Raw genomic sequence first — 9,741 nt, 5'->3', positions numbered from 1 at the left:
TGCTATTGGGGAGAATTGTTCCTGTTCGTTCCTTAAGAGCCACTTCTAGGTAGTCAAGTACCTCCCGGAGATACTGATTGGGTAAATGAAATCCAATCATGAATTGGGGTTGACTCGATTTTTGGAGTTTTGTAACATCTGTCTTACATCTCTACCCAATGTCATGCTCAGAGACAACTTATCACGGGCCTGTACTCACTCATGAGTGGTTTTTAAACATAAAGCAAAGAAAACCAGCCTACAAATCACAATCCCAGAGAACCTAGACAGCAATGATGACCTAAGAGAGACATACATAGATCTAATCTACATGGGAAGTAGAAAAAGACAAGATCTCCTGAATAAATTGGGAGCATGGGGACCTTGGGAGAGGGTTGAAGGGGGGAGGGGACAGGCAGGGAGGGGAGCAGAGAAAAATGTAGAGCTCAATAAAAACTAATAAAATTAAAAGGGGGTGGCCATAGGCATGATAAGAAACAAGCAATTACAGTTCTGAGGACCATCTCAAAGTCTTGGAGAAGCTGTAGCAGGTCAAATGAAAAAAGCATTTAGCAAAACTTGTTGGTTAAAAAAAGAAGACATTGGATTTAGACACTAGGAAACACCTAATAAAAGCATTCAGAAAGAGGTCAGTGCATGGAGAAGGACAGTTCAGTGGGATAAGCTCAGTCCCAAAGCCCCAGGTATTCAAGGCAAGCATCTGTCACTGAGTGATGCAACAGGCCTCACTGAAGGAGTATTGACAAGAACGTGATGCCCAATGGACATCCCACTCACAGGTCAAATGTTCCCTTTCTTACTGACACCCAGGCAGCAAGAGGACTCATCTATCTCATTGGCACTGTAGTCAAAGACAATTTATTAACTGTTATATCATTAAAAAAATTACCATGAAACCAACAAATGCTACAAGTCATAGTATTACTTAAGTAAGTTGTTGTGGGCATCTCAGCTGGATGTTATACATAATATGTACTCCATCCTATACTCACAATTTTTAAATGTACTTTGTATCAATGTGAACAGTAGACTGGAACATGTCTTTTCCAAATACCCTTTTATAATTTCCCTCCCAAGTAGCATGCATATACAATCATTATTTAGATGTGGAAAACTGTGTAATTATTTACAGCTTTATAATGCATTAGATCAGTACTACTGAACCTTATTAATGCAGTTATGCACAATTGTGGTGACCCCAACCATAAATTTATTCCATGTCTACTTCATAACTGTAATTTTGCTGCTGGTTAACACTTGATATGTAGAATATCTGAATATAGGATGTCAAGGTTGTCATGGCCCATAATTTGAGAACCACTGTCTTAGAAAGAATTCAGACTAAAAAAACAAAACCAGAATTCCTATTTGCATGAACTAAATTTTCATTGGTAATATGACCTGTAGCATACTACTATAGTTATGTGTTTTCTGCAGACAATCTTGAGAAATGGGATTCTTTTCTTGACCTGTCTACTAAATTTGGATTTCTCCTAAAACTCCACCATGCCTGGAAACACTGCAGCAAACCCCTTTACATACACCAAATGGCAGAGAAAGGTTTAAGGATAGAACTACAAACTGCTACTTTGTTTGGAGCCACACACTTCCTGAATTGCTGACAGGGTGGGGGAAAAGATGGCATGAACAGTTCAATCATGGCCAAGAAAAATTTAGCTGTCTGTGTAGCAGTTGAGAGAACCTGGTGATTTATGGAAGTCCCTTAAATGTTAACTGAATGTTGTATGTGGGTGTGTTGAGATGTACTGCCAGGTGGTTTGCAAAAGAACTTGCCAGGGCTTAAATCAGTCCTATCATGAGGATCAGAGCAAATGCCTGCTGTTTTTCCATCATTCCCCATTTCTATATCAGCATGAGGACACCTGTTAGAAATGGTATCACCTGATGCATAGAGCTGAACAACAAAATCAGGGACAGTTTGGTAAGAGCAAATAGAGAGTGCTATGGTGAGAGTGAAGCCAAGAGCTTCTGGGCAGCTTTCTTTGCCAAATTTACCTCCAGATTGCAGGGCGGGCTTGTTCCTGAACCTACCACCCAGGCAGCAAATCTCGCCAACTAATCTGGTACACTGTGTTCCCTGGTAGGTCTACTTTGAATGTATTTGTATATATCTCCACCTGTTCTGCTCACCCAAGTGAAGGTTCTGCTGCTGAATGCATTCAGGTCATTTTTTATTATTAAATTCTTTACTTAATGCAATTCATGTTACAAACCATATACAATTGCTCACTGTAAAAAATAAGGCACTGTGTCTGTTTAGGAAAACCATGTGCTGACCTTATGAGGCTGACAATCTGATATAAAAGAGATATAAAATCCCCATGTTGAAAGGTGTTTGAGATGTTGGCTCTCATAGGGATTTACTAAGGTAAAGAAAAATGGAGGAAAGGGATCAATCTAAATGTAGAGATATAAAACAATGCTTTCATTGTTGTAGAAGCATCAGAAATGTTTTAAATACTGAATAGAATAAAGGAATTCTGTGGAAAGTATGTGTCATAGATACACAGTAAGACAAAAAGATTGCTTAATTTTATGGCCAACTTTTTAATCATATCTCTCTGACACCGAGTGTGTACATGTCGGTATCAAGCAATGCTCCAAATCTCTAGATATACTAATAAGTGTCCTATAATTTACTAATTTTGATGATGACTTCCAGAACCTATTGAAAACCCTATTGATTAGAGGTTCATCCCCAAGTTCAGGGGTCAAACTCACAATTTTTCTTAGCACTTCTTATTTTTCATAGTTTACCATAGAAGATATAAAATGTTGCTAATATAAATTCAGATACAAAGTCTATAGGGGTTCAAAGTACAGAAGACTTTGTTCCATGAAGTTGGGGTGCAACACCTTCCTACCATATGAATGCATTCAATTAAATAAAGATATCAGTAGTATTATTTAAATTTTTCTAGTTTTAGTCTCCAGCCTTCTTTCCTTTCTGATCATTATGGATAGGGATGTGAGTACCAACCACACAGCAAGTTGTTTGTTTGATTTGTTTGTCTTTTGTGTTTGTTTGTTTGCTAATGATCAGTTTCCTTATAAGACTGTTCATTGGCTGTCTCTTCATCTATCTCATTAGCATATATACATAGGTGACTCTTCATTTCCTCTTGAGGAATAATAGACAGTTCTATCTTTGTGGGAATTTTAAAGGATTTAGAAGTTTTGTGCCAAGCACTGAGGACAAAAATTAAACACACTTTTGTGATGTTGTACCCATAATTATATAGGCATTTTATTCATAAAGGGCTCCATACATGCATGGCTAATAATGTAGGAATAGAAAACACCCTGAAGTGTCTGAGAACTGGTGTATGGGAGAGTGGTGGACACTCTTCTGGAACAGATAATTCATAATAATTCCTATATCTTTTATCCTATATAAAGATTATATCTTAATTTGATTTCCTCAAGAGAAGGTCCTAGCACAGATTGCTTAAGTAGTGAGTCTACTTGGACAATGATTCCCAGCAAACAGCACCTATGAGAGGAACTGAGTGAGACAATGAAGGAAGAAAATTCAATAAAGGGAGTGGGTGAATTTCCTTCTTCATGGACAAGATAAGGGTGGTATGAGGTGATGTAGTTCTTGTTTATAAAGCAGAATTAAGGGGGCATAAAATATTCAGTAATCATGATAAAGAGTATATAAATGAAAAACTTCAGAGCATCAAATCTTCATGAAATCTCCATAACAAATGAATTATCAAGATTTTTAAATAGAAAGGAAAGATCTAGGATCTGACAGTGTTGTTCTGGACCATACTAAAGCCTGAGGCAAATGAAAAATATATTCATGTATATTTTTAGTTTTTTTTGAATATTAAAGGAACTGAAAAACACCACAAAATGAAAGTACATGTTAAAAGTTTTATAATTTTGAATTTAAATTCTTTAATTAAATCAAATCATATTTAATTATAACTTTACTTCAAAGAATTTCATGGAAATAATTTCAGTAATATTTTCTTTTAAACTGTTAATCATTTAAAAATACATAAAATAAATACTTAAGTATATTAATATTTTGTCATACAGGTCCATTTGTTTAGTTAGATATTTTATGTTGTTTGTGGCTATTGTGAAGGGTGATATTAGGCCATTTATCATCTGTATAAAAGAGGGCCACTGATTTTTGTGTTTGTATGTTAATCTTGTATCCTGCTACATTGCTGAATGTGTTAATGAGCTGCAGGAGTTTCTTGGTCAAATTTTTGGGGTCACTTTTGCAAACTATCATATCATCAGAAAATAGGGTTTGACTTCTTTTTTTGATTTGAACCCCCTTGATCTCCTTTTGTTGTATTATTGCTCTAGCTAGAACCTCAAGTACTATATTGAATAGCAATGGAGAGAGAGGTCAACCTTGTCTTGTTCCTGATTTCAGTGAGATTGCTTTGAGTTTCTCTCCATTTAGTTTTATGTTGGCTGCTGGCTTAATGTTTATTGCCTTTATTATGTTTAGGTATGTTTTTTGTATCCCTGCTCTCTCCAAGATCTTCATCATGAAGGAATGTTGTATTTTGTCAAATGCTTTTTTGCTGTAGGAATTCCTACCATCAGTAGCCTTTAAGCTACACCTTGGGCGTGGTCTTTTATGCTATTTATGCCCATGTAAAACACACCTCCAGCCTCTTTTCCAGCTGCTGGATTTGGTTGCTGTTCCTGTTTCAGCATAAGATTGTGATCTGTGAATCTATCCTTAAATAAATAACCCTCTATTATATTCAATTCTGAGCTAGTGTGAGATTTCTTTTAAGACTCCTTCTCTACTTTTTCAGCATCTAATGACATGATCATGTGTTTTTCTTCTTTTTTTTTCTGTTTGTTTATATAGTGGATTGCACTGATAGATTTTCATATGTTGAACCATCCCTGCATCTTTTGGATAAAGCCTACTTAATCATGGTGTATGATTTTTTTGATGTGTTCTTATATTCAATTTGCCAATATTTTACTGAGTATTTTTGCATCAATGTTCATTAGTGAGTCTAGTATGTAATTCTCTGTAGAAGGCCGCAGCCACATTCTCCATTATCAAGATGGCGCTGACATCCGGCTTCACCGCCAGGTGAACGCACATGTGCTCGGTAATTTCCCACTGAGTCCCCGCCTACTCCCGAGGCATCACCTGGGACTGGGAACAATGGACCTATCCAAGAGTGACACGTCCAAAGCAGGGTCTGTTTCCTATATAAGGGATGGGTTCCATCTTATCTGGGTCTCCGCCATGTTGGCTGATGCCCGCTCTCCCAAGGGGCATTAAAGCTTTACTGCAGAAGTATCCTATGTGTACCGCGTGGTTCTTGCTGGCGAGACGGTAGCGCGGGACATCTGGTGCCGAAACCCGGGAAAAAGAAGAACTTTGCACCACCGGAGACCCCTTGGACACAAGGAGGATTCAGAACTGCAGGAATGCGTGCTCAGAGAGGTACGTTCTAAAATACAGAGAACATATCAGAAACTGAGCAGCAGTGGGAGGTTGTGCGCGCACCCAGATAAGTTAAAAAATGACCCTCCGGTAAAGAATGGGGGAGACAGAAAAGAAAATAAGTTAAAAAGGACCTCCCAGTGATTTTAAAAAAGTAAAAATGGGGGAGAAGGCTGATTTACAAGGTCAAAAGCTTTATGTTATGTTATATGTGTTATCTTTTGTGTACTGGATAGGAGAAAGATATTTAAACTTAGAAACTGCTAAGGATATGATGTTTTGGAAAAGAGGTTCTGTTTTCGTCTCCACAGAAAAGGAGAGCCTAAGGGTATACTTGGGATTTATATGGTTTGAATCACCGAGACCTCCTGAAATGTTATAGTGTATACCCCTAAGAATGCAACGGCCCAATAACAGCAGGAAGCAGCCAAAGAGACTAAACGACGCCCAAATTCCCTAAAAGTTTAAATGAGGTCCTTTCAAGCCTGCTTCTCTGAATTCAGCTTTGCTCCATGCACCGGTTTGGGCTCGGAATGGGTGCAGCTGGGGCTGGAGGGCGGCTGGAGCGGAGCTTTGCTCTGTGGCTATGATGGGGAGCACGTTGCGCCGGCTCAATTGCGCAGGCTCGGTTGGTGCCTGGCCTGGAGGATGTCACAGCGGTGCCACAGGCAGCCGGGCCAGAAGGCTTACAATGTACCTAAAACTGTGCTGGTCTCTGAGGGTAAAATGGCTCTGATTCCATTTGGCTATGCTAAACGATGCTAACTTCAGGCAGGGCTGGTCGTATTTATCATAATAAAAGCGCAATTAAGGTTTAAATGCAGTAAACAGGCAATACCGTATTACATCTACATAATGTGACATAAGTTTTTAAGAACTGCTTAGCATTTTAAGAACTCAAATCCTCCTAAAAGATTGCTATGTATATGCTTGGCTTGTCTGGTGTTTCAGGATCCGCAGGGAGATGGATGCGAAGGGCCCTTGGATTTTGGGGTGATTGAGTCGTTGGCTGGATCTATGAGAGTTTACAGTCGCTTTTGCTGTGGCACAGGTGTTGAGAGTTGGCTAGTAGGAAAGCGGCCCTGGTCGCCGCCTCTCCCATTGGCCCCTTGAGCCGCAGGCTCTGGCGCGGACTTTGAGTTATTGCCGGCCTGTGCAGCCTTGGTCTGAGTGTCGGCTCCCGCCACACTCCGCCACCAACACAGCCTCAGAGAACTAGACTAGCCCCGCGGGAAAGGCAGGGGCGCCTGGGGGTGGAGCCACCACTTCCTGGCCCGGGACACGGGGATCCGCGCAGCGAGCAGGCCCAGGGCCGCACACAGCCCTTGGATGGCGGGCGGGCTCTGGAACCCAAGGCCACCATACCAGCAAGAAATACGGGAGCCAATAAATCTTAAATCTAATATCAACAAACAGGGCCTGGGTTTTTCCTAGGCGCCACTGGGGCAACACGGCCCATGCCGTAAAAAACAGAGATCCCCATATGGGTTCCCCAATGGCCACGTCATCTTAGGACTCCAGGCTGGAAACAGGAAAACGGTTTTCTCATATTTTTGAAACAATAATCTCATCTATGCCAAATTTAAAATGGTTTAATTCTAAGGCCTACTATAATGACACAGCCAAACAAGATTGCTCTTTAGAACAGAGACCTATAGGTCTCTAAGTTCAAGACCAGCCTACTTCCAGTACTGACTGTGCTAAATTTTTACACTGAGTTTTTTAATACTCTTAAATGTTATTTTGGGAGAAGAGTTTGTTTATGTTTTTTTTCTAGAAATGCTACTATTCATGCTATGGATTCATCTGTCCAGAGGCCTGAGGACAAAGCCTCTGCTAGGGAGCTGTCTGACCTAATTGCTACAGAGCTGGCGGGTTCCTGAGGGATGGTCCAGCTCCTGCCCTTGGTCTGTCAGTTATTGCTATGCTGTTGTTGCTGTACATTGCAATGTTATTGTTGCTGTACTATTGCTTGCTATCAGTTTCCCTTATCCTGTCAGTTATTTCTGCTAAACACTATGGGTATCTTCAAGATAGATTACAAAATGCCATGGTTATTTAAATTAAAAATTGGATAAATATCTATTTAAACAAAAAGGGGGGAATAATAAAGGAACTGCCCCCGATGCCAAGAATGGCCATCGCCATGGCTCTGTTCATTATAAATTTTTAAAATTTGGATGATAATGGCCAAAATGCTGCAACACGACATTGTTCGGATCCGCAACGGCCCAAAGATTTGGTTAAGTGGAAAGATGTGCTTTCTAATGAATGGAAAGGCCCGGATCCCATCTTATTGAGATCCAGGGGAGCTGTTTGTGTCTTCCCACAGGATCAAGAAAGCCCATTCTGGCTGCCAGAGCGATTGACCCGAACAGTGAAGAGTGATCCACAACACACGGATTCGCCTGAGGACCTGGCTGCTGTTCCTCCTGCCATTTTGCAGATGGATGACAGAGCACCGATGGAGGACACTCTCAGCTTTCCCGAAGCTGTTACCAGTCAGCCATAGGATGGCGGTGTTTCCTTGACTTTTTACAACCAATATGACTCTGGGCCCCCTCCCCCTACCGTCCTAGAGATGATTTATAAGCTTGGCCATAGGATTACAGTCCTGGGTCGTATCTTTCTTCCCCTACTTCAAAGAATGGGTGGGGATGGAAATGTTTTGGAACAGTCCTATGCTATGGATTAATGTTTCTCCTCTGGATGGTCTGCTGACTCAAATCCCAAAATCGTAGGGACAAAGTGGTTATTGCACAAGCGCTGGCTGCCCTGGAACAGGGGCCTCTACTGATATGTGGCTATCTATGTTAAAGCAGTAAGGTTTAAGCCAACCAGCTCCTGCACCCCTAGGACTGTGGTCCATTGCACAGGGTGGAGTGCTTGGCTTAGCTAGCCCTGAAGGTTGTCGAGCTAAAGAGCATCGCACAGAGAATGGCCCTCTCTGAGAGATAAGTCGCTTTGCTTAAGGGTTTCCTGCCGTATATTCCCTTTCCCAGAAAATTGGCAGAGGGCAGGCTGGATAGGTTCCAGGTGTCATGAGCCTAGGGACAGATTCCGTGTAAGCCCATTTTTTATGTTTTCATTTTGGGAAATGCGACCTCTATCTTTACCTTCCTAGGGAGTTGCCTTTCTGCAAAGAAGTAAAATTAGGGGGAGATGTAGAAGGCCGCAGCCACATTCTCCATTATCAAGATGGCGCTGACATCCGGCTTCACCACCAGGTGAACGCACATGTGCTCGGTAATTTCCCACTGAGTCCCCGCCTACTCCCGAGGCATCACCTGGGACTGGGAACAATGGACCTATCCAAGAGTGACACGTCCAAAGCAGGGTCTGTTTCCTATATAAGGGATGGGTTCCATCTTATCTGGGTCTCCGCCATGTTGGCTGATGCCCGCTCTCCCAAGGGGCATTAAAGCTTTACTGCAGAAGTATCCTATGTGTACCGCGTGGTTCTTGCTGGCGAGACGGTAGCGCGGGACAATTCTCTTTCTTAGTTATGTCTTTTTATGGTTTGGATATCAGAGTAAATCTTTGAAGAAAGAAATTGAAGGAGACACCAGGAAACGGAAAGATCTCCCATGTTCTTGGGTATGTAGACTTGACATAGTAAAAATGGCAATCTTACAAAAAGCAATCTTCAGATTCAATGCAATGCCCATCAAAATCCCAGCAAAATTCTACACAGACCTCAAAAGAACAATATTCAACTTCAAATGGAAAAGAAAAAGAATCAGGATAGCCAAAACAATCTTGTACAATAAAAGAACTTCTGGAGGCATCATAATCTCTGACTTCAAACTCTACTACAGAGCTACGATACTGAAAACAGCCTGGCATTGGCATAAAAACAAACAAAAGGACCAATGGAAGCAAATCAAAGACCAGAACATTAATCCACATACCTACAAACACCTGATTTTTGACAAAGAAGCAAAGATATGAAATGAAAAAAAAGGAAAGCATTCAACAAATGGTGCTGGTATAACTGGATATTAGCATATAGAAAAATGAAAATAAGTTCATATCTATTGCCATGCACAAAACTCAAGTGGAAATGGATCAAAGACCTCAACATAATACCAATCACACTGAACCTCATAGAAGAGAAAGTGAGAAGAACACTTGAACACATTGGCACAGGAGACCTAAATATAACCTCAGTAGCACAAGCACTGAGAGAAACAATTAAAAAATGGGACCTCCTGAAACTGAGAAGTTTCTGTAAAGCAAAGAACATGGTCAACAAGACAAAAAGGCAGCCTACAGAA

At 40.9% G+C, this 9,741-nt stretch overlaps 1 long non-coding RNA gene across 1 annotated transcript; it reads left to right on the top strand.

Moving 5' to 3' along the window:
• Positions 1–5,044: 5,044 nt before the first annotated feature.
• Positions 5,045–8,904, top strand: LOC148120615 (uncharacterized). The gene is made up of 2 exons (XR_015739058.1): positions 5,045–5,464; positions 7,242–8,904. It is a non-coding gene; the product is annotated as an uncharacterized LOC148120615 (long non-coding RNA).
• The last annotated feature ends 837 nt before the right edge of the window (positions 8,905–9,741 follow it).

The sequence above is a fragment of the Myodes glareolus genome, chromosome 10 (genome assembly GCF_982192425.1).
Source record: "Myodes glareolus chromosome 10, mMyoGla1.1, whole genome shotgun sequence".
NCBI lineage: Eukaryota > Metazoa > Chordata > Mammalia > Rodentia > Cricetidae > Myodes > Myodes glareolus.
This window is presented reverse-complemented; position numbering and strand designations above follow the sequence as displayed.